Source organism: Chironomus tepperi, unplaced genomic scaffold, assembly GCF_022539635.2.
Source record: "Chironomus tepperi strain 1889 unplaced genomic scaffold, CSIRO-AGI_Ctep_v1 contig_359, whole genome shotgun sequence".
In the NCBI taxonomy this organism is placed as follows: Eukaryota; Metazoa; Arthropoda; class Insecta; order Diptera; family Chironomidae; genus Chironomus; species Chironomus tepperi.
Window position 1 is genome coordinate 3,523,434 of NW_027226481.1, and position 24,667 is coordinate 3,548,100.

At 32.2% G+C, this 24,667-nt stretch overlaps 1 protein-coding gene across 3 annotated transcripts in view; it reads right to left on the minus strand.

Annotated features, from left to right (window-relative positions):
* LOC139094911 (teneurin-a-like) overlaps positions 1 to 24,667 on the minus strand; it is a 246,051-nt gene that overhangs the window by 149,074 nt on the left and 72,310 nt on the right. For all 3 annotated transcript variants that reach the window (XM_070646145.1, XM_070646144.1, XM_070646146.1), the window contains exon 4: positions 6,501 to 6,611. The gene's annotated coding sequence lies outside the window, so the exon portion shown is untranslated. The remainder of the gene's footprint in view (positions 1 to 6,500; positions 6,612 to 24,667) is intronic.

Consider the following 24,667-nt stretch of genomic DNA (forward strand, 5'->3'; position numbering starts at 1 on the left):
CAGGTTGATGTAAGGCTGAACGTTGGTACTCAAAAATACGTGATAATTAGTTAATGGTAAGATAATGTCTAGTTGATGGCTAGTTCTAACGATTTTTATCTACTCTGGAGCTTGTCACAGAACTGGCATCAAGTTGGCATGTTACTGCCTCAATGCCACTTTTTTTGACATCACTTTTGGACCATATAGGATAGTATGTTCTTTAATTCTGAGTCTGTTAATCTAAGAATATCAAAAATTGCAACTTCATGACCACATATTTCACTTTGTTCAGCCCTTTTTGTCCATGAGATGCCTGAACCTACAACCAAAGACCATGGACCATTGACCTCCTCAACTGCCTTACACTTCCCTTTGTTCCTAACAACGTTACATTACATCTCTTTGTTCACCAAAAGAGAGAAAGCTTAGAAACCAACAATATTTTTCACTTCTACTTCTTCTGTTGCACGAGGCCAAAATAATAAGAAAAAAAAAAAATGAAAAACTTTTGAGATGGGTGAGTTCTGTTGTGTTTTGGAACAAGAGGATGAGAGATTTGAAATAAATAAGATAGAGGAAGTTAAATGAAATTAAGTAAAGTAAGGTTTGAACTAGAAATAGAGAGAAAAAGCTTGAAAGTCATTTGAGGATTGAGATTTTGAAAGCGCAGTTCCTCATAAGACATCATCTAATTGAAGTCAGGGATGGTATCTAAGTGCCACGTGAATATGTTTACTGCCCATTAGGAATTAGGAACAACAAAGTGATTTTGATGGGAAATTCAAGTCTTGAGCAATTGAAACTTACCAGGAAACTCTCAAGCAGCATTTACAGCAGTTCTACACCAAATAGTCGGTTTTATACCACTTTGTAAATATTCTACAGACAGTTCCTATTCCCCCTGAGTACAAGATCTTTTTTTTTTAATTTTTTTAATGGTTAGTACAACAAATTTTCCACTCTGCTCTCCACAAATCCCCACACCCACATGAGAAACAGCAACTACTAAAAAAAAGAATAGCTGAGGTAAACTAAGGCATGGCAAGAGTAAACAAGACATTCAGAATGGATGGAACGAAAAGTGGAAGAAATATTATAGAGAAATGATAAATGATCATAAAGTTGATTATACATAGTTTTAACCCAACTTATAATTTATCATACAGTTCCTTTTTTTTCATGTGCTATCGCTTGAATAAAATACAGTCCTGTAAAGAACAATGAAACACTGTGGAACCTTTCCTAAATGGATGTAAATATTATGTTAGTTTGTCATTGTTTCAGAAATGTTTTTATTATTTGCATAATGTCTTATTAAAATTTTATAGATGTTTTTTAATGGCACCGATTGACGAGGCACTGAAATTTTATTGTTGTTCGATTTGTAAGATTATCGCATTTATAGCAATTTGATTTTAAGGAAATAGGCACTTTTTATTGTTAATCGATCGATATTGAATTTGAATTTGATAATTTTTGGATGTAATGTGAAGTATTATGGCTTGGGAAAATGAATGTTAATTGGATTAATAATCTAAATGTTTATTGTAGGAATTTTAAGTACTTGGATATAAAATTTAATTAGATTTTTGAGGATTTTCTTATAAAAATTCAAGAATTTTACCAAAATCTTCAAGTTTTTAGAAATTTAAGTTTTAATTTGTCTTCAGGTTCAGAATTTGCATCCACAAGTCGATTTCTTAGCATTTTCTAGGTTATGCTCACTCACTTTTGCCGCATCCTATGACAAACACCTCAATATCAATACCATACACATTTCTATGAAGCTTTACACCGACATACACCAACTTATATCCAAGAAACCAGATCTCAAGGTTAAGTTTGCTTGAATTCAGTTCATAAAATTTAAAAACAATTCGAACATTGACCCCAACCCTCAAAACTTCTTAAAACTCCATCTCAACCCTTCCAAAAACACAAAATATCCTCATTATTGACTATTATTCATAACATATTTACCTACGCATCAGAAAATCTCATAATAAGACTCGCTCTTATTCCAAGAAGGACTGAGTTGAAAAAGACTGAAATGCAAATACATAAGGTAAATAGCCATCGTAATAGGCTACACATCTCTTTTTGTAATACATTTAAGTAAATAAGCTCGTTACGAAATTTTTCTTCCTTTTTATTCAATGAAGTAAAATTGGATTTTTTTCTGGATTCTGTAGTTGAAATTAAGGAAGGGGAGGGGGTGTATGGGGGGATGAAAAGGCTTTATTTGATTAGAATTAAAGGGGAATTGGAGAAGTTTAAAGAATTGGAGAAGTTCTATTAGTAAAATTGTCAATTTTGAAGCACGGAGCTTCTTTATGATTTCTGGACTGAGCCTTGCTCTGTGTTAGACATATTCCACTTCATGTTGACCCCTATGACACCCTCTCCAATAAAATATTTCAATTTATTTGCCAAAACGTTCAAAAAAATATAAAAATTCCTCAATAAATTCAAAAACCCTCAAACAATTTCTGGCTAGCCTCCAGTTCTTCATGCCCAGCATAGCAACACCAAAAAAATTTACCATTTCAATTCACCTTTTTTCCTAATTTTCCACTCAATTTTTATTTCACATCGAAAAAAAAAGACATAAAATTTTATTCTCCCAATAATTTATCCATTCACTATCTTTCATCTACTTTACCTTCACAGACACATGCTCACTTTCTGAATAATTCTCTTATTCTTGCCAAAATCAATAGTCATAACACAAATGAAAGTGAAATTTTAAAAAGAATTTTTTTATTTGTTGAACATTTCGATCAAATATTTAGTTGTAATAAAAAAGTTTACAGTGAGGAGCCTCAAGCCTATCCAACTAAAGCTTGCTTTGAGGACTCATTACACATAGGCAAACAAAAAAAAAACTATCAAAAACTGTAAAATTTTATTGCTTTAGGTTTTTGTGTTGTTTTTATTTCTTTTTTACATTTTTATCCATTCATCGACCTTTTCCATTGTTTCCTATATCAAAATACTGGCTCGTTACTCGTTTTACTATTGTGTTCAAGATAAAGAGCACATGTACATAGATGGTGTGGAACATGAAGAAGAGAAAAAAAAAGGGAAATCACCCCTTAAGAATGTTTTATGTGACAATGAATTAGTTAAAAGTTTGAGTTTTAATGCTTAAAATTAGAAAAGTTTTTGTTTAAGTGGACAATATTGTTAATTAGTATGTCTGGAGTCCGGTTGGGGCTTATGAACTATATTTTGATATTTAAAAGTTTTCAAGCTTTGAGGTTTTGTATGATGTATAATAGAGGCGTATTCAAGGCGGGTGAAAGAGGGGGTGTAGCGTTTGGAAGTCAACCGGCCTGTTTTCCTCACAAATCACTGCAATATTTGTTCTAAATTGCTGCATATTTAATTTTATGACACTCAAAATCATCCTCAACACCCAAAAACCCAGGCAAAATTTTATATCAGTGGTTTTTTTCGCGATAAACCCTAGAGATAAGCCGAGACCAAAACCGAACATGGTATACAGTTTATGGCACTTGTTGGCAGTACAATGCTTGCTCACCATTGATCAACATTGAATCATTCTCAAAATCCTGACAAAAACATCCTCCCGGACTCAATGGCAGGTAAACTTAAACAAATACATAAACTATTATGTTTAATGTACGATTATATCCAAGATGAAAAAATATTTTTTTTTCTCCCTTTCTTTACTGCAGGGTGTATGAGATGTTAAGCAGGCCATGTTGTGATATATGGCAGAATGATATTAATTTTTCGGGTCCTTTCTTGTTGATTGTTATCCAAAATTTAAAGCCATTTTTGTTCCTTTTTCTCTCGAGAGAATTTAAAAGTGTTTTTTGGAATGGGAAATTTATTTGATTCTTGTTATCGGAGAATCTAGGCCATAGTTCGTACCGTCCGAAAATAAAGGGGGATTAAAAAGAACCCCTTAAGGTCATCCTCAATAATAAATTATCATAATTCGTATATTAATTTCATGCAATTATGATAACATTAGGATTAAGCTAATCAAACTATAAATTTTATGGTTTTGGCCTCGTTATTTGTGGTTCCTAGATTCGACATAAAACATATTTATGCAATACATAACAAAATAAATTCTGCAAGTTGAACATTTTTTTTTTTGGCATAAAATTTATTTTATTGTAGCTTGGTTGGCTGGAAATGTTTTTAGCGCATTTTTGTAAACTTGTTTACAAAAGGGAGCTTAATAATGCACTTTGTTCGTTCGTTCGGCTGTTCGGTTGTTCGGCTGTTCGGCTGTTCGGCTGGAACGCGAGATCTCGAAAACTAGACATCGTAGAGAGCTCTGGTTTGTTTTAATAGCTTCGTTTTATCAAGTTATTGGGTTATCGGTCATTTAGAAGTTTCAAATCAACGCATAAATACTATAATTAACAGTTTTTCATTTTCATATACAACAACAACAAAAACAACAACACGTTTTTTCATTGTTTTACAGTGTTTTTCAATGTTTGTCGATGTTTTTACAGTGTTTAGTGAAAAATGTTTGAATTTTTTTTGACCGTTATGAGGTTTGAATTATGAAAAATTCGTTAGATAAAGTTCTTAAATTTGTGGAAGTTTTATATGGATCTTGTTTTTAAGATCTGGAAGTGACCTGGATCTTACTGGATCTTGGTTTTTAGGTCTAGAAGTGACCTGGATCTTACTGGATCTTGGTTTTTAGGTCTGGAAGTGACCTGGATCTTACTGGATCTTGGTTTTTAGTTCTGGAAGTGACCTGGATCTTACTGGATCTTGTGTTTTAGGTCTGAAAGTGAATTGGATCTTACTGGATCTTGTGTTTTAGTTCTGCAAGTGACCTGGATCTTATTGGATCTTGTGTTTTAGGTCTGGAAGTGAACTAGATCCTACTGGATCTCATTTCGTGGGCTAGGAAGTGACTAGAATCCTACTGGATTTTGTTTTTAAGGTCTGGAAGTGACTTATTAATCAATTACTGATCGCTGGGACAAAAATGCGCTTAAGTCCCTCGATCAATAACACGAGGACTTTTGTAATTTTTTAAACATGAATCTTCATAAATAAATTTATGGATATAAACAAAAATTATTCATCTTAATCCTACCTTTCCTGCCTAGTGTCTAGTATTTTACTTCCTTTTTTTAGTGTTCTTTATGAATCAAGTTAATTAAGAATTGTAATTTATTCGAGTTGAAATGAATTTTTCTTCATATTATCATGTCATTTATATTGATGTAGTCAACTTAACTGTGAATTTGTTTTTTGATATTTTTTAAATGCTGATGTTATGCTTAAGACGTAATTTTTTTAGTGTCTCTTGAGAAGATTCATGACTTTCGTTGTTATGTTTTAATTGTCATTTATCTTGTTTTAAAAACATTTATGCGTGGGGGCCTTGAAGATGGAGGTGGGGGGTACTTATTAGTTTAATTAGGTAAATTTGAGTTGTTTTAATTTGAATGATTTTTAAATAAATTGGAAAAATTCTTAAAATTGAAAATAATTTTTAATTTTGAAAATGCAACTGACAAATTTTAATAATAGGAAACTTTAATAATTTAATTACAATTTTTTTATCAAAGATTAAAATTGGAAAAAATTAAAATTCAGCCTTAAAAATTAAAATTTGTAATTTTTTGGCAATTTTTCAAGTTATATAATCTCTAAAACCTCCTTTATTAGCATAACAAGTATCAACAGACACCATTACTTATTCAACACCATAAAACTTTAATTTATCCTTAACCCACTTCCACACCAAATACTTCTCCTTTTCATATTAAACAAAAGAATTACGAAGCAAGAACAAATACAAAAAATATTAATTTAAATTGTTTTCTCGCCGTTGCTTTTCCATTCAATGTGGAATTGCATTCCGATAGGAAAAAACAAAGAAAAGTGAAAAATAAATAAATAGAATCAGGAAGAAATATAAATAAGAAAGGAAAGAATTCAGCCGAACGTTGTTTCAGTGGCGCGTTTGTTGGCAAAAATATTGAAAAATATTTAAATGTATTAAAATGAATTTAATTATTGGGGTTCTTAAAGTGCACAATTGGGTGCATTTTTGGGTGTATTTTTTAATATTGAATAATATTTCTGCTTAATTGCGAGTATAGATTAAGGGAGTGGGTCTTAAGAGTAGTATTAAGGAGTTAATTCCTGAAAAGTGCCAAAAAATACCAGAAAATTGAAATAAAATCAACAAAATTTCAAAAATTGAGAAAACCCTTCCAAAAGTTCTACAAATCCAATTAATAAACCCCCCAAAAACGAAGAAATCACAAATCCGCACAAAATCCAACAATCCTTTACTTATGACTTAATAATCCAACCCCTAATTACTTCCATCACAAAGAACAAATGCACAAAAACTGAGAGTAAAAAAAGCAGGATAACAAGTGACAAGAAAATTCACTTGAGGATTAAAATCTCTTCTTAATTATTCACGTGGCTTTGCTTCTTTTTTGTATGAAAAAAAAACTTGTACGAAATGTAGCATAAAATTAATTAAAAATACTCACCATATAATAAGTGTGATGAAACATAAAATGATTTCAATCCTCTGTTAAGTATGAAATTTTCCACCACAATACAAATGATTTCAAATCTCTTTAAAATTAATTTGTGGATACCTGAAAAAGTGGAAGAGAAAAAATTAAGGAATTAGAAATTTAAATTTGGATTTTTGTTGAATTTTTCAGGAATTTGGATTGAATTTTAGAGAATTTTGGGTGTCTTTAGACTAATTTTGCATGTTCTTAACCCTCTTAACCCCTCTAAGAGGGTCGAATGGATGCAGCGTAATCATACAGACTGCAATAGCGCTCCCAATTGAATCCTGTCTCTAAAACCGTCACAGAACATGCAATTGACCCCAAAAATTTCCCAATTAAAAAACTTTACACCCTTCAAACCACATCCAAACTAATTCATTTCAATTCGAAAAACCCATCGAAATAGAAAATTAAACTATCAAGAAATGAAAAATTGAAAATTAATCTCATTTGAACCTTTTAGAAATTGTGTACAGTCCAAAAGACAGCAAATATTGTCAACTATATTGGCAACTAAGAAATACAATCTTTTTCCTTGAATAGAATGAGAAACTTTTCTGTTGTTTGAATTGAATGAGCAATAAACTACATCTGCCAAGTGTTGGATCCTCTCAGAGAACACTAAAAAATGACAAAATACACCACTTTTAAATCAATTTTTTGGTTCAATGAGCTTGAGCATTGATGAATAAGAGAGAATTGAGGAAGTTTTTTAGGAATGCAACGAGGTGAAAATGTAAGAGGGGTTGTGGGATGGAATGAGGAAGTAAAAGAAGGGGTTAATGTGAAATGTGCAGTTGATAAGCCAACAATAGGCTTAAGTCTTCATAATCATTCAAAAATGTTGCAATTTGAAGAAATTCCCAGAAAAATCAACGAATTGAATCGAAAATCGTCGAAACTTCATCAGAAACCCAAACAAGTCAGTCCATCCAATACCTTTACCTCCCCAAATTTATTCACACCAACCAAATCCCAAAGTAGAAACCAAAAACTTTTAAAAGAAAAATAACAAAACAATTCTTCTTCCATCAATTCCAAATAAAAGTGGAAACAGCACTAAACAAAAAGTAGAAGACATTATTGAGTCTTACATTTGTGTACAATAAATCTTAACAATGGGAAGCATCCATATGACACATCAATAACAGACAGCGTAAATATAAAAAAAAGTAATAGAAAAACTCTTTGACGTTAACTGACACAATATTGATAATATTTTTCATGGCTTAATGGCCATAATTTCTAGTCACAAATGTTCACGTGTTTTATCGTCCCCACCAACAGCTTTATCATAAAATGTCATCTAAACATTGCTATAAGTGTTAAATAGTGAATGTAATTAGAGACAATTTTTTATGTATGAGAAAAAATAAATATGGAATATAAATATGAGGCATATGTAGCATGCTAACACCATACTGCTGTCGTATTATAACGTACAGCTAACTAAATGTGTCTCCAAAATTACAAAAATAAATAAACATAGCAGCCAACACTAACATTCCTCGGGATCTAAATGAATGGGATTGTATATGATTACGACTATGTTGTGAGTGTTTATAGTCACTCCGTGATTTGACACGTAGATTGTTTGGGATTTTAAATGGGAAAATTATCGAAAAAATTGAGTCAATCTTGAAGTTTTGACTTAGCTCTGAATATAATTCTAATCGTAATTCAACGATTTTGAGTTCAATTTTAAGCGTTGACTTACTTTAGAGTTCAATTTTAAAGTATTGACTTACTTTTGAGTTCAATTGGAAGCATTGACTTATTTTTGAATTAATTTCTAAGCGTTGACTTATTTTTGAGTAGACTTTAAAGCTGTGACTTACTTTTTAGTTTATTTTAAAGCGTTGAGTGACTTTTAAGTCAATTTTGAAGCATTAACTCACTTTCAAAGCAATTAAAGGCAATTTAAAGGCATAGAATTGCTTAACAAGTTTTTAAATGCAGACCAAGTAAGACATTAATTAAATCCTCAAGTGAAAAGCCACAATTACAAATGTTTTAATCCAAAACCATATCAATAACGGTTTGAATATGCCCACAAAGTTAATTACTACCTAAAATGCTGACTTCATAGTAACAACGCCTTCCGAACTACAGCCTTTGCTTACTCTCACTTTATTTGTTGACGGAAATTTGCTAATTAAGAAACTAATATTTACAACCGATCCTCCCTCGAGCTACAAACTTTTTGTCATTCTCATTTCTCCTTCATTCTATGACTTTTTTCTTTCATTGTTTTACACAAAATGAGTATAGGAAAATACAAATGACATGAAATTTTTTGTAGATTATGCAATATATGTCTACATGAAAAGATTATTCATTAAAAAGGTATGGCATAAGGACGTGGCTGAATTTTAAAACACAACTGAGCATTTTTTTTTTCATAAAGTCATAAAATTATGATAAATTATTCTGCCTAAGTTAAGTTTCCTCATTAATTTAGTTGTCAGCTTTATGAAATTTAATCAGCACTTGACAATGTGAAAATAACGATTATTATTGATTTGAATATATTTTGTAGATTGTGGACTAATTTATCATTTTGTAGAATAAATGAGTTGATAAAGGACAAACATAGCAATTTGGACATATGGCTAGACAAATGGATGTTCGACATCACAGAAAAGTTAGGCATGCTACTCCCCGTAACATCTAGAATCATATAAATTTCTTGAAAAACTCACAAAATTTTATGATCTTTTTTAACAAAACTAATTACAATTTTCTTAAGAACTAATCAAAAGCCATAAAAACAAGCCTCCCCAGAATGAATTCGATCGAATATTTTCCAATTAATTAAAAACAAAACGAAGAAAAACAACAGAAAAAAAATAAACAAAAATGTCATTAAGTCCTATAATTTCCACTAAATTGCACTAGTAAACTTAAAAAGAACACGCATAAAAATTAATTGAATCATTTTTCGTTCATAATATGTGTTTGTGGCACACAGAACACCCGAAACAATATAATGAATGTCCACATGAACATTTTATCCCATCCGACACACGTCCATATTAACAAAAAGAAAAAAAAAAAATAAACATTAGCATTGCAGACCTTAAGGTCCATAGCTGCGCGTTTATATGCGTTTCATGGCTATTGGGAGTTTAACGAGGGAGGATTCGCCAGATCTCTCGCTCAAACCTAGACCTACAGTTTATAGTGGAATCCGAACCACTTCTTTGATGACATTACTGCCTGTAGCCTTCAAAGGGAGGCTGTGAGCCGCGTTTCCACTACATATGATTCGAAAAAGGACATGTGAAAAATTTCCCATGCCGAGTCTCGAACCCATGATCGCTAGATCGGTGTTGCAATAATTATGTACCGAAGTACTAAACCATTCCGCCACCGAGCCACCTCGACTCACATTATTAATATTAACAAAAGGAGTCTGAAATATAATATAAGCGGGACTGAAGTGGTCAGAATGAAAAAAAAATCCCTAATTATATATTTCCGCTTCACGATTTTCTCGGTTTCAAACTCAATTTAGCTATGCTGAAAATAAAATAAAAATCGAGAACAAAGTCCTTTCATTCTCCATAATCGTGTTGGTTTTTCTGCCTCTAATTTTGATTGTGTGCTCGCATGTTATCGACTAACACACTAATTAACATTAACATTGAGCACAAGCGCGTATACGGCGATTTATTATCGTCCCAGAGAGAGCTAATGGATGTAAATTTTTATGTTAACAAAACGATTAGGGAAATATGTTTTAGTTATTATTGTTATTGTTATTATTATTATTTTCATTTCTTATTATTGTTGACTTATCCCTTTCATTTTGACATTTTACCAAAAAAATGTATAAAGTAAGTCCTTTTCTTGTTGTTTTGGCAGAGGAAAATAATTTTTTTTTTTGAATCACTTCGCTTGAAGTTTCTTGTGGTTGTTTTGCTTGTTTTTGCTGTTGTTTTTTTGTGTAGGAAGGTAAAAAAAGAGTTGTTATTTTTAAGATTTTATGAAAATTAATTGGAAGGCATGATTGTAAACGCATTTGAAATTCAATTACGACTCTTTGATTTTAGAAATGGCAATGGAGCACGTATGAGGCCAATGAACTCATGGAAAAGGGCTTTTGATAGATACACAGGTGAATTTGGTATTGGTAATTGACAATTGATAGCCAGTGACAGATTTAACTCTAAACATCAGCTAAGAAAGGCCATTGATCACACTTGATCTGAACTAACTACGAAATAAGTAACTATTCATATTTATTGAAGCCCAGAGTATGACAAAAATTGCATGTTTGTTATGAATTGGAAATATTTTGTATAAATCTAGCATGTCCTATCCATGAATGAAGTCAGGAGGATCCAAATGTGTCTGTTATTATTCTCAAAAGAGCGATTATTTCAGCTCTTTCTCAAATTGAATAAATTCCTTCATTTGTCCTTCTAAATAATGATAATCTATACTTGGTTTTGGTAATTGACAAGCGGTAACCAGCTTCAGGCGTCAACTGAGGGAGGCCATGGATCACATTTTATCTGTTCGGTCTTTATTGTTTCAATGAGAACGACAAAATTGAATAGTTGTTATGAACTGGAAGATTTAGTGTAAATCTGAGATGTCTTGTCCATTTATGGAGTTAAACGGATCCGAATTGGTCTATGACTCTTCTTCAAACAGCGACTACTTGAACTCTGTCTTAACTTATATCAGAAATGCCAGAATTTGACCTTTAAAATAACAATAATCCCAATTCAACTACAAATTGAACATATTTTCAATGGCATGAATCTAAATTTACGAATCAAAAAGTCAACAATCCTCACCCTAAGACAAACTGTCTTCACAACTAGCACACGACTCACAAAAAATTATCACTCCCTCCTTTTAAGAAAACTTTATTCCTTTCCTTCATCGCCCGCTGCGACCAAACAAAAATGATCATTAATCGTTTTTCAATTTTCCTATGATGTAAACGTCGACAAAAAACGTATACACGACATCGATTGAATGAATGGATGATGGCAGTGAATAAGAAGGCAACACAAAAAAATGCGTTGTTTGTTGTTTACAAGCGCGTTGGGCGAACATTTGAGTTATTAATTATACAAGACTATTTTTCATGTTATTGACGTTTTCTCCTGTTTCTAGACGCAATAATCAGGCTTAAAAGTGTAGAGTGAGTAACGCGGCTCACACGAAAAAACCAAAAGAAAAACAATTGTTCCTTCTCGCTCTCGCGTTTAACCACCAGTACACTGTAAATATTTGGCGGAAGTTTAATCGACATCAATTTATAATTTTTTTTTTTTCCATTCATTCTTATTCAACTTCCTTCAGTCATTTCTCATTCATTGCACGCTAATATTGATAGACTCTCCTTTTTATGCGAGAATGAGACATGAAATAATTTTTTTTTTCTTTGGAAAGTGGACGTCAATAAATCAAATGGTCGCGTGGTGGCAGTTAAAAAAATGCGCTTTAGGGAGGATGTCAGAAATTAGAGGTAAATGACATTAATTGATTGAGAATCGGTCGATTGTGGAGAAATTGAGGCATGGTTTTGAGAGATGTTGAGGATATTGGATGGGAAATTGAGGTCAAAAGGTCGTTGGCTTTTGGATTTTTGAATTAGCGATTTACTTCCAATTTGAAGCAACACTTCATTCTAAGTCATCACTTTATAATAGAACTCAAAATTGGTTGGTTTGTTACTGACAAAAAGTTAGTCTTCGCTTCATTTTTGACAAAAAGTAAGTCGCCGCTTTAAAACCACAAATTCAGCTAAATCCACCAAAATTCTCCAGCCCCACCATCACCCCCTTCAACTGTATACCTAAACTACAATTTCCTCAAACAAAGTGAAATTGTTTTATGAATAAAAAAATGGAATGGAATTAAGGAATGGTGAATATTATTTCTATAAATGTAAATTTTTTTGTTTGAGGCATTATAAGCCTACATAAAGTCAAGAATAATACAAAGAATTTATGTATACCAAAAAAAGCTTGTAAATATCCTTAAAATCTCATCCAACACCTACACAAAAATTGCATGAAAATTGCTCCATCACCTCAGATGCCTTCGTGATGTTTTCGCATGCTTCATACGATAAAAAAAGACTTTTTTTGTGGTGGCTGCTTTGAAATATTTTTTTATGTAAATTTATTTATAAGACTAATTTTGTTTTCAAGCCGCGCTAAAAATTCCAACAGCTTTGATTCATTCACAAAACTTTTGGATAGACTAGAGACTGAAATAGATTTCATCACATTCCGCCTAATAATTCGAACACAAAAAAATGAGAAAACAACAAAATTGTTGAGGAATGACAAAGTTTTTTGTCATTAATGCTGAAAATAAAATTACCCCCTTAACTACTCTACAATCATGAATAAAAAGTTCACTACGAATTCGTAATGAATTATTAATTGACGAACATTTATCTTGAGTGAAGTCAAGTTTGTAATTATTAATTTATATCTTGTCAGACGTTGTTGTGTTGTTTCTATCAATGTTGATTCAAGCTTGGTGAGGTTCGAGGTGAATTTTGAGTAATAAATTGTTAACTTATGGAATTTCTCGTTAACGTGGGGTTGATTGTGAATGATGTAACTGGAAAATTGACATTTTGGAGCTTTATTCAATATTTTGAGTAGAACAATGCCATAAAAGTTGGCTGAAATCAACAATTTAGCGTTTTTTTGTTAATACGGTGACGTAGCAGTGCTCTTGCGTATACGATGTGCTGTAGAGCAGTGATTCTAAGTTCAGCAAGTCCTATTGAGACAGCAATTGAGTCTGTCATATTGTTAAACCTTCCTTATAGCCACTTATATACGACTTTATTAGCAATTTGAATCAAATGTCTTAAATGGTGTTTTTAGGACTAGATATGAATGTCTGGTGCTTTTTATGATTCAAAATAGTCATGATAGAGTCTTAATGAGCCCATTCCCATTCCTGGTCAGCAGTCAATCTTCATTGACTCATGAATATTCCCTACGACAAATCCACAATGTATTCTCCTACATCCTGTCTACTACAAACTCATTGTCCTCTAGCTATCCTTCAATTCCCACAAAAAAATACCCCAGACAATCCCTTTTATTAATTGCAATTTTATTCATTTACAAAGAATTCAATCCCGATAATCACCAAAAGAATCAAAATACATTAAGATTGTCGTCGTCTCGTCGCGATTAATTTCCATTTGTCGCAAAATTTTATCATCCTATAAGTTCCTCATTCCGTTCTGATGTTTGTCGTCATTAGACAAAACAAAACAAGACAGAAAAAGAAAGAATTGCTGAAAATGAAAAGGAATTTATTGCGCATCAGAGAGACAGAGAGAGAGACAATGTTGAGGCAAGTGAGTGTGAGACACGAGAAAATACAAAAAAACTTGTTGTGTATATTTTTGTGATAATTCACAGTTCCGTGAATGGATGACAGAAGTGAGACTTGGATAAATGAAAAAAAAAAAGTATGAATAAGGCTCGGGGCTCGTTTAAAATTTATAGATTTTCTCATTCTTTTTGTTTCGGCACCGGCATGGTTCATTGTGCTTCTGTAGACTAAACATGACTATATTTTTGGGTGTAAATTTTAAACAACACACAAAAGATTCAGCAACAACAATATATCTTCTGAAAATTTCATTTCATTAACATGGACGATTCATAAAGTAACGTCCAATCATGCCTGAATGAGACATAAATTTAATTTTAACATAACGTAATTTATAAAAAATTCCTCAAATTCTGAGATGAGAAGGGAGGCAAAAAATGGGGACATTTAAAGTTTTTTTTTCACTCTCTCATTTATTCAGCTATTCCAACAGAGACCGCATATACAATGGCTAAAATGAAAATGGTAAAAACCACTTTAGACATAAACATACAGTTTGCAAAAGTGCTGTTTGTTCCTGGCATTTACCATGCGATATTAAATTTTTTCGTTTGACATTATGCGCCATAAATTATTAATTTTTTTTTCTCTCTTTTCTCTTCCATGTCTCCCACGTCTCCCACGTCCTTTACTAGATTTTCACATTTTATTCTGCCTTTTTTTTTTTTTTTTGGTTTGTATGCAATGGAAATATGCTGAAAGATTTGACATTTTGTCTTGTTTTTTATTCTTGTTTTGATGAGTAATTTATGGCGATTGGAAAGTGTGCAGAAGAAGACTGTAACTAAGTGTGAATCCTTCTGTTTTGTGGTCGGCACATTCATTTTTGAAGGGAGTGAATGTTAAGCATTTGTAGCTCTATTATGGACTTATCCTATTGACACCATGTGCCAGCTCTAGCTCTATAACCTTACCCAAACAGTGAAAATTGATTAATCAGTCAAAAGTCTGGTAAAATCAGGGTCATGCCAACTTGTAGACAGATTTTTGATAAATTATCCGATTTGTACTGTTCGGAAATAAAGCTAAGAATCAATCCCGGAAATTACACAGCATATAATAGGCGGAAATGTAGCCCAGACTAGCATAGCTTGGATTTAACGAAATCTGCCATTTCAAAGCTGTGCATCTGCCTTCCGGGACCATGAATACCGAATGACTTTTGATGTTTTCAGCAACAATTCTTGAACTAACTTGAACCTCCAAAGAAACTTCAAAATGCGTCCCAACATCAACATCACATCCAACCACATCCATACTATTCCAATCTCTTCCTAGTTTTTGCCCATACTTATAAAAAGTGATTCACATTTAAATAAAACCAAAAAGCTGAAAATGCATAAAATGTCCATTTTTTTCTACTATTTATCCTGTTACAAAAATGTTATTTCTCATCCTGCCTCGATCAACCCTCGAAGACAAACAAATCACATAGAAAGTCGAGAAGAAAAACATAAAAACGTAAAAAGCAACAGCAGAAAGTGAAAGAAAATTGAAACTTATGTTACAGCGTAAAGTGGAATGAGGATATAAAGTATACACGCATACATATAAAAAACAATGAGCGATGCATTAGCTAAATGAAGGAACAAAACGAGAAAAATGAGTAGACTCATAAAATTATCCAGCAGTGTGGTTAAAATGTCTAAAGGGAGATGCTTGAAAAAAAAAAACTAAGACAAGACTTGTTTCTCATGAAACACAATAACGTATGATGCATGATAAGAGCAAAAAATCATGATGATGATTATGAGGAAAAATTGTAAGAAAAAAAGGATAGAGGAAGTGTGAAAAAAATTGTTGTGGATAGTTTGGATATAGTCATGATGTAACATTACTGATTAGTCAGCATTCTTTCCATTCTGTTTTAAAGTGTTTTTTATTGGATTCAGTTTGTTACAGATTCTTAAAGTTACATAGTTTTTTGAAGGGTGGATTTGTGTGGTATGGAAGAAGAATTTTTGGAATTTTTACATTGTGGAAATTTTGTGGAGATTTATCTTGGTTTATGAGTACATCGGTTGGATTAGAAGTAGATTTTTAAGGTTATATGGTTCATTTTAATGCAAATGAAGGTGATGCAGTATAAGCTAGCTTCTGAAGCAATGAGGAATAGTAAAGTAAGTCAGAGTCTTACTTCTAATTCATTGACTTCTAAAAAAGACCCGAATAGACAATAATCATTAATATTCTCATATTAGCTCTTATCAATAGTCCTGCCACAGGTCGAAATAACTCTAACTAGATGCCGGATAAGGTTCTAATGTGCATAGGGATGCAAAAGCTCCTTGTGGAACATTGGAACTAGCTTAATTAACAAGTGTTTAATTGACCATTTTTAATCTGATTCTAAGGATTACTAGAATACTACGAAGTAAATAGTCCTTAGAACAAGACAAACAACTGCTCAAATAAAAATCTGTTGACACTATTTTTAATATAATTATCATGAATTGGGTATTCAGTCAGGTTATCGATCCAAAATCTGCCACTAGGTCATTATACTCTGGCATACTGACGGATTTTGAATCGATTAACTAATTTGTGCCATTCTGATATCAACAAACCATAAGTAAAGTCCCATAAGATGACAAAACTATGTTCCCAACTCGAATTTCTTCCAAATTTCCCCACAAGGGCCTTCCATCCTCCTCAAATCTCTATAAAACATACTTTTTATATAATTCAAAAATTCTGCACATTTCAGCAAATATTTTTTGCAACATTTTCCTATCCAACAAATCTCATTTTTTATTTTAATAAAATTTATGTGCATTTTACCACTACATTATGTCGTCATAAAGTTTGCAACTATGATATCTAACCCCACTGCCATAACATTACCCAACTCTGTAACTTTTGAGTAAAAATCAATACAATGAAATTACTTTTATGACACTTTATGCGTTCCGTTAATACGTCCTGTACAACAATGTACATTGCAAGCACCATCAAATATTTAGTGCACGTTTCAGTGAATGTAATAACAGGCATAAAAGACACACAAAGTTGTTCCATCTCTCTTATTTTTTTTTTTTTTCTTTTTATCATTTTGCCATTTAGTAAAGTAAGTAAGCAATAATGGTCGCAATAATAAAAGTAAGAGAAGTAAGGGAAGCAAAAAAGTGCTTCTGGGTTGTTTAGATAAATACAGCGGAAAAAAACGAGAGAGAAAAAGAAGTAAAAGGAATTTTAATGAAATCCCCGAGGCAAATTAATGATTTTTTCATTTACTTTTTTTTTTGTGCTGTTTGTGTCTAAAAATAAACTTTGTTATAAATGAGAGAATTCTTGTTGTTTTTTTTTGGAAAGGTGGGAAAATGGCCCGAGTAGAATATTGCGAGGAATGTGGTCATGTGCGATTTAAGTGTGGTAAATTATTGAGGAAATGGAGTTATGTAGAGGATATGTGAGCAATTATTGTCATTTGAGTTGGATTTTTTTGAAGGGGGGTTAGTCGTGTGTGGCTAATTTATAAGGGGGATATACGGATATTTGATTGAAAATTTTGAAAATTTGTACTTTTTGTGAAACAAAATGTGGGAGCACGTGGGTGACCTAAGAACTCTTGGAAGGAGACTGTCGATAGAATTAGTAATGCACTTAAAATTGGAAATTGGCAAGTGAAACCCAGCAGTAGAGCCAGCTTCAAGCGACATCTATGGAAGGTCATGAGTCATCCAAAATCCACCAAATTCCTACACTTCTCGGGCAACAACAATAAAGAAATTGCAAAAGAAATAATGTAATGCACACATTGTGCCACCATCCAGCCGTTCCTTTGACCATTCTCCTTCATCATTTAATCATTTTTAATTGACTTAAATAAAGATTTACAGCATGTGATATTGTCCTTAATTTTATGAACGTTTGTAGCTATTTGCTTTATTGTTTTTATGCAAAACAAACAGTTACTATGCGTATTAGTAAATTGAAGGGTTTCTACCGTGCTGGTTCTATTATATATTTTACAAAAACCCACTGATAGCACAGAGTAAAATTGGGTCAAGTTTAATGAAAATTCATGAATAATTCATAAGTACTCCCGTTGTTATTGCCACTGCCTATGGCTCTTGTATTTTCTATATTATTTATTAACATCAACCATATGGCGATAGAATGAAATATAAAATAGAGATATTGAGCCATCTTGATGTACAAAAAAGGCATTCGCAATATAAGCAGAATAAAAGTATACAACAACAAGTTTGACTCGTCTTTCATAGAGTAAAGCCTGCAGATTCATGATAAATTTTAATTTAAATGCAAAAAGAAATTCTTTTTTTTTCCTTTCTTTCCTTGCTTCTCTTATGTATCCCAACAGTGAGCATCCCACTGACTGTGTTTTTTGTTTCCTCTGCTCATGATGAAAATGCCTTTTTCAATATTTTATGGATATATAAACGTGTATATATTGGGAGCATCAAATGTGTACTTTTATTTCAGGGTTGGCATGTGGGTTGATGAGATCAATTGAATGTTATAAGGGATTTGGCAGCTGACAATGCTTTTGAACCTTTAAATTTCTATATGAAGATGTAGGAAGAATCTAAATTTAACTAAATTGACTTCCCATTAAATCTAAATCGTCCAATTCCCAACTGTTCCTTAAAAATCCTTAAAAAGTTAGCATCCCTGCCTTGAACTCCCACAAACACAGTCAGATCTCATTTCCTCTCATATTCAAATATTTTTTAAAAATGTTGAAACAAAAAAATATTTAGGATGAAAGTTTCTTCTACTTGCTGCCTGCTTCCATCGATTTTGTTCCTTTTCTCTCGATATGGAAATTAAAATTGATATCAATTTACATAAGACTGAGCAGAGTTCATACGTTACACAATAGCACGAAGCATATATGAACTGAAATGTTAAAAAAACGGTTGTTCATAGTGCAGTTAATCATTTATATGTCGATGAAAGTGTATTGAGACATGGGAATAGGTTGGGAAGTTGTGGAAAATATCAGAAAATTGGAAAGTTTGGTTTTTGGACGAGTTGTTGCTTCTATGGAGGATGTAGCTATGTTAAGGTCTCTGTGGTCAAAAACAAGTCGGTTAAATGATCATAAATCCGACATCAGTCAGCATGACTCTGATTCGATGCCTGATTCGGTTGAAAAGCGAACTTGTGCTATTCAGGATAAGTGCCTTCATATGATCAGATTTCCGTTGTCAAAAACAGCTATACAATACCAAAAATATCCACTGAGACCCCCTACATCATGACAATATCCACCATTATTCCAATTTTAAATAATTTACTACCAATAACTCTCTTATCCCTTAACCAGAATCTGACAAAAAAAAATTGCATATCACAAATAACTAAATCGAGCAATTCCACACAGAAAAAGAAGAATTGCGACATCATTCGAGAGTTGATTTAAAATTTATTATTATAAAATTTAGAATACTTTTGGGATACTCCTTTGATCGAGAATGTATGCTATTGTTTTTATGACCTACATTTTTCTTCTCTTATTTATGATTTTAATGCATATAAATTGTTATATCTTATTGTTATTGCAGCTTTGATGAATTTTTGTTGTAGTTTTGCTTTATATTGAAGCATAATGGACATCGGAGGCTGCATAAATTTGTCATTGAGGATGAATTTAATGGCATTGAAGTGAGAGGAACTAGATAAACATAAAATGTGGGACTTTTGAGGGTTTTGAATGTCATTATTTTGCAGAGATGCAATGGAAGTGGTTAGATGTTGTTAAAATTAGAATAATGGATCGAATTAGACTGTTAAGGGTCGAATGAGGCTGTTTAGAGTCGAATGAGAGTCTTTAGGATCGAATGAGAGTCTTTAGGATCGAATGAGAGTCTTTAGGATCGAATGAGAGTCTTTAGGATCGAATGAGAGTCTTTAGGATCGAATGAGAGTCTTAAGGATCGAATGAGAGTCTTTAGGATCGAATGAGAGTCTTTAGGATCGAATGAGAATCTTTAGGATCGAATGAGAGTTTTTAGGATCGAATGAGAGTCTTTAGGATCGAATGAGAGTCTTTAGGATCAAATGAGAGTCTTTAGGATCGAATGAGAGTCTTTAGGATCGAATGAGAGTCTTTAGGATCGAATGAGAGTCTTTAGGATCGAATGAGAGTCTTTAGGATCGAATGAGAGTCTTTAGGATCGAATGAGAGTCTTTAGGATCGAATGAGAGTCTTTAGGATCGAATGAGAGTCTTTAGGATCGAATGAGAGTCTTTAGGATCGAATGAGAGTCTTTAGGATCGAATGAGAGTCTTTAGGATCGAATGAGAGTCTTTAGGATCGAATGAGAGTCTTTAGGATCGAATGAGAGTCTTTAGGATCGAATGAGAGTCTTTAGGATCGAATGAGAGTCTTTTGGATCGAATGAGAGTCTTTTGGATCGAATGAGAGTCGAACGAGACTCTTTAAGATAGATTTTCATTCGCCAGACCCAAAATATTACCACAAAAAAAACTTAAATAAGCATTTATCAGAAAATGACAACAGCAATAGCCAACGGTCATTGATTTGCATGTTATTATGTAAATATATCGAGCACATTTAGTGAGAGATTATAGTTTGCAGATTATTGTCATGCCATACATTTGAGCATTTGCTTTTTGTATCTCATACCAATTTTCAGAGTTGAATGTACATGTTATTTTTGGGAAACTTGATGAAGAAAAAGATGTCAAAATATCTCCACAAAATACATTAACACGAACATACACACTCGCACGTAGAGTGCTAGAATGTTGTGATATTCGAGCAATTACTGATTAAAATCTCTGTTAATATTTATATTACGGTCACAATTTATGCCATTTTATCATAATAATCGCTTTTCCACCTCAATGCTGTATAATTTAAATTTTTTTTCTATATATTGAATTTTCATTTTGGAAATCGAACTAAAATTTGATACGAAAATAGGATCATGCAGACTCTAATAATGCGTGCAATAATACAAACACTATCATTTTGAATTTGGCTCATGAATAATCCCAATAATGATGGGATATTTTCATATCGATTCGAATTTTTATTCCAATTTCAATGAAATTTTTGGTCAATTTACATTGAACAATTGAGATATTCCAAAATGAGTAAAAAATTTCCATTTTATCGTCTCAATTTTCCAACAAATCGGCTTTAGAAGCTGATTTTCATTTTTGATTATTTAAGTTAGTTCTCTTAGAAAAATAAATAATCTTCTTATTTATTTTTATGCCTTTCTATCTATCATTGTGACAGCAGTTGGTCTCGAATATCACAACAATAACATCACCATCACCAACAATAATGAATGATTGAGATGTATTCATGTAAATTCTTTAAAATTCTTTCTTCCTACATTTTTTTTCGGGTAAATCCCCATTTGGGTTTTCGTGGGATGAAAGATTTGAGAGATGATGAGGACGTGGGAAAGGGTGTTTAGGTTGGGAATTTCAGAGCGCATTTTTGGGAATTTTTGATTTTTTAACAATTCTTATTTTAAGTATGGGGCAGTTCATTAATTACGTAACGTGAAAAATTGAATTTTTGGCCATCCCCGCCCCTCTTACCCCCAAGAGCGTTACTTAACATACCAAAAATTCAAATATCACTAAATATTCATGACAGTCCGACAATCCACACACTCTCACCTCACCCTTCACAAGCCCACACCCCTCCCACAAAACAGTCACAAAAGTGAAAATATACTAAATAAAAGAAATACTTCGTTATGCTGCAAATAACAAATTAGCGTCCCTTACATTGATTTCTCTTCTTCTGATGTTATTGTATAATCTAACAAGGGGATCTCGTCGTCTATTCTATTTTTGAATAATACGAAGGGTTGCATAATATGACATTATAATAGGAATAAAAAAAGAAATTCTATTCAATATCACATTTCTTTATACGCATTCACTGCGGGACGCACAATTTATTTGCATAAAAAATTGAAGACGCCTCAACAAAAAATGTGATTTTAATTAGGGATCATCTTGCGCTCATATAAATAAGTGAACGATGAAAAAAGGATGAACAAAAAATTTCAACTTTTAAGAACTGCCTCGAGTTATAATTTCCTTTTTCATCTCTTTCGTGTACAATTTTAAAATGCTTGTGTATATTAGACTTCGTTGCTTTGGTGATGATAAGTAGATTCATTCTAAAAAATTATTTTTTTTTATTATGAAACATTTCATTTTCTTGTCAACAAATAACTTTTTTTTTATTTCTTGTGTCTTTTTCATCAAGAAAATTCTTTTAAATGTAATTAAAAGTTGTTGTTTTCTTCTTGCTGTCTCGTATTTAGCTTCTCTTTAGAGAACAAGAATTGTATAGAATTTATTCATGAAGATGTTTGACTTGAGTTTGAAATGAAGGATTGACATAATGTTGGAATGATTCTTACGAATGATGAGATGGGAATAATAAAGACTAATGTTGGTTGGAATTTGTCTTCATTTGTGGATTTTGTGATTATTTTGAGGATTTGTGATTATTTTGAGATTTTTTGAGGATTTTTAAATTTGAATTTTTATAATCTTATGTTTTAGTACCGAGCCGGTAAACATACGATGTAGAAAATAATAGAAGTACAGCATCAGACCGGTGTGACTCTAGTGTGGAAAGAATTTGGATAATTCAGGTCTAAGGGTGAGTAAGTCATGAGGTTGATCATGAGATAGCATGCATTTCAATCTCAGGACTAACCTGACTGAAGATTTTTAGTCCTGAAAACCCTAGTCTGGCTAGTCAGGACTAAAAACCCTAGTCAAACATCTCGGGATTAACCTCAGGACTTACTCACCCTTAGACCTGTATTATCCAATTCATTATCGCTTATTCCATGTCGTGTGTCTTCCTGTCTTACTATGCAACTAAGTGTCTCTTTCGAGTATTTTTAAAACTTTACCATCTAAACTGGATTAATTTAAATTTCAAGCTCTTTGCCATACTAAACAAAGAATCGACACAGAAACAAAAAAAATATTTCTTTTACAACTCTTTCCCATAATACAAAGCATCTTAGAGACTCTCAAATCTACTTCATCATTTTTGTCATAAATTTTAATTCCATCAATGATGAATATTCCCATTCTACAACCCATAGTAATAATCTTCAATGAAGCAGATACAGAAATTAACTGAATATGAACTTTAATGAAATAAATTTTCATATGCAATATGAGTTACTGCTTCTTTTGCTGCTCATGCTCTTTTTACTATATTATATTTATGGCATTCACATAATTCTATCATTATAAATCTGTACACTTTTCTTACAAGTATTTGTGTGTCTTTTGGAATCTTATTGGTGAAAATTGTCACAATGTTGTTGATGAAGGGGTATATTGAGGGTGTAAGGAGGAGATAGAGAGGGTTATGGAGAGTTGAAAATGGATTTTTGGTCCCGAACAGACAAGTAGCTTGTTTAGACGAGTATGTTCATTGGCTGTTGGTGGTCTAATTGGTTTTCAATCAAATTGATCCAATTTTGACTGAGACGATTTGAAATCAGTCCCTAGGATACACTATCCCATGACTAAATTGAATCTATTGTCTCCACTATGAACATCCTTATAAAATCAACCTCAAAACCTGACAAATAAATTACAAGAAAACTATCCAATATTCTCAAACCAATCATTCTAAACTTCATTCCAGCACTCACCATATATCTCAATTTTCATTCATCTATTTTCCCTATAATGACACTTTGGAAGCGAGAATAGCTCCTGATGATTTTGCAATGAGCATAAAGCCCTTCTTTATGCCATTCACATTCAAATGAAAATCCAATTTTGTCTTCACCAAGCTCTTCTTTTATGCTTTAGAAAATTGCAAACAAAGGACTGCTCATCGTACAGTCTAGTTCCTTTAAAGTCTAATTTAATAAAGCGCTAATACTCAAAACGACTTGGTTTTATAGTCACACTTCATTTTCATTTCTTTTCTTGACTATTCATCGACAATTTTTTACACGCTTTTATTCAAGTCACTCTGTTTGTATGCGTCAAATCTTGCAATCGATTTTTCGACCACTTCTGTTGCTCCAATTGAGCTCAAATTTTTTCTACATATGTATTCCCGATGACAATACAATATTTAGCCTTTTTGAAAACACAGAAATGCTTAATTATGCTATAATTAATTAAATATTATTTGAGATGGGAAAAAAATCCGAAGTCAATTAAGTATATTCACAATGTACATGAATTAGACTATTAATAGAGCTGGAATCCAATTTATATGATTTATTGTGCATTCATTAATAATACCATCTATTAATTATATTAAATGTTCTATTTGTTTAAAGTATTTTTGAATGTGAAAAAAACAAAGATAAGTATTTTTCTCATGAAATATTTAAAATTCAAAAAACCGTTAAAGTTTAAATCTCAAACAACCGTTAATTTAAAATGAAATTTCCATAAAAATTTATTCATACACATGGAATCTGGGCATAATGCGTCTGGATCTTGATATTATGTACATATTGTGTCTGGATGTTTACTGGATCTTCCTAAACTGTATAAATACGGTTCTGGATGTTACTGGATCTTGGTATACTGTATAAATACGGTTCTGGATGTTACTGGATCTTGCTATATTGTATAAATATGGTTCTGGATGTTACTAGATCTTGCTATATTGTATAATAATGGTTCTGGATGTTACTGGATCTTACTGAACTGTATAAATACGGTTCTGGATGTTACTGGATCTTGCTATATTGTATAAATATGGTTCTGGATGTTACTGG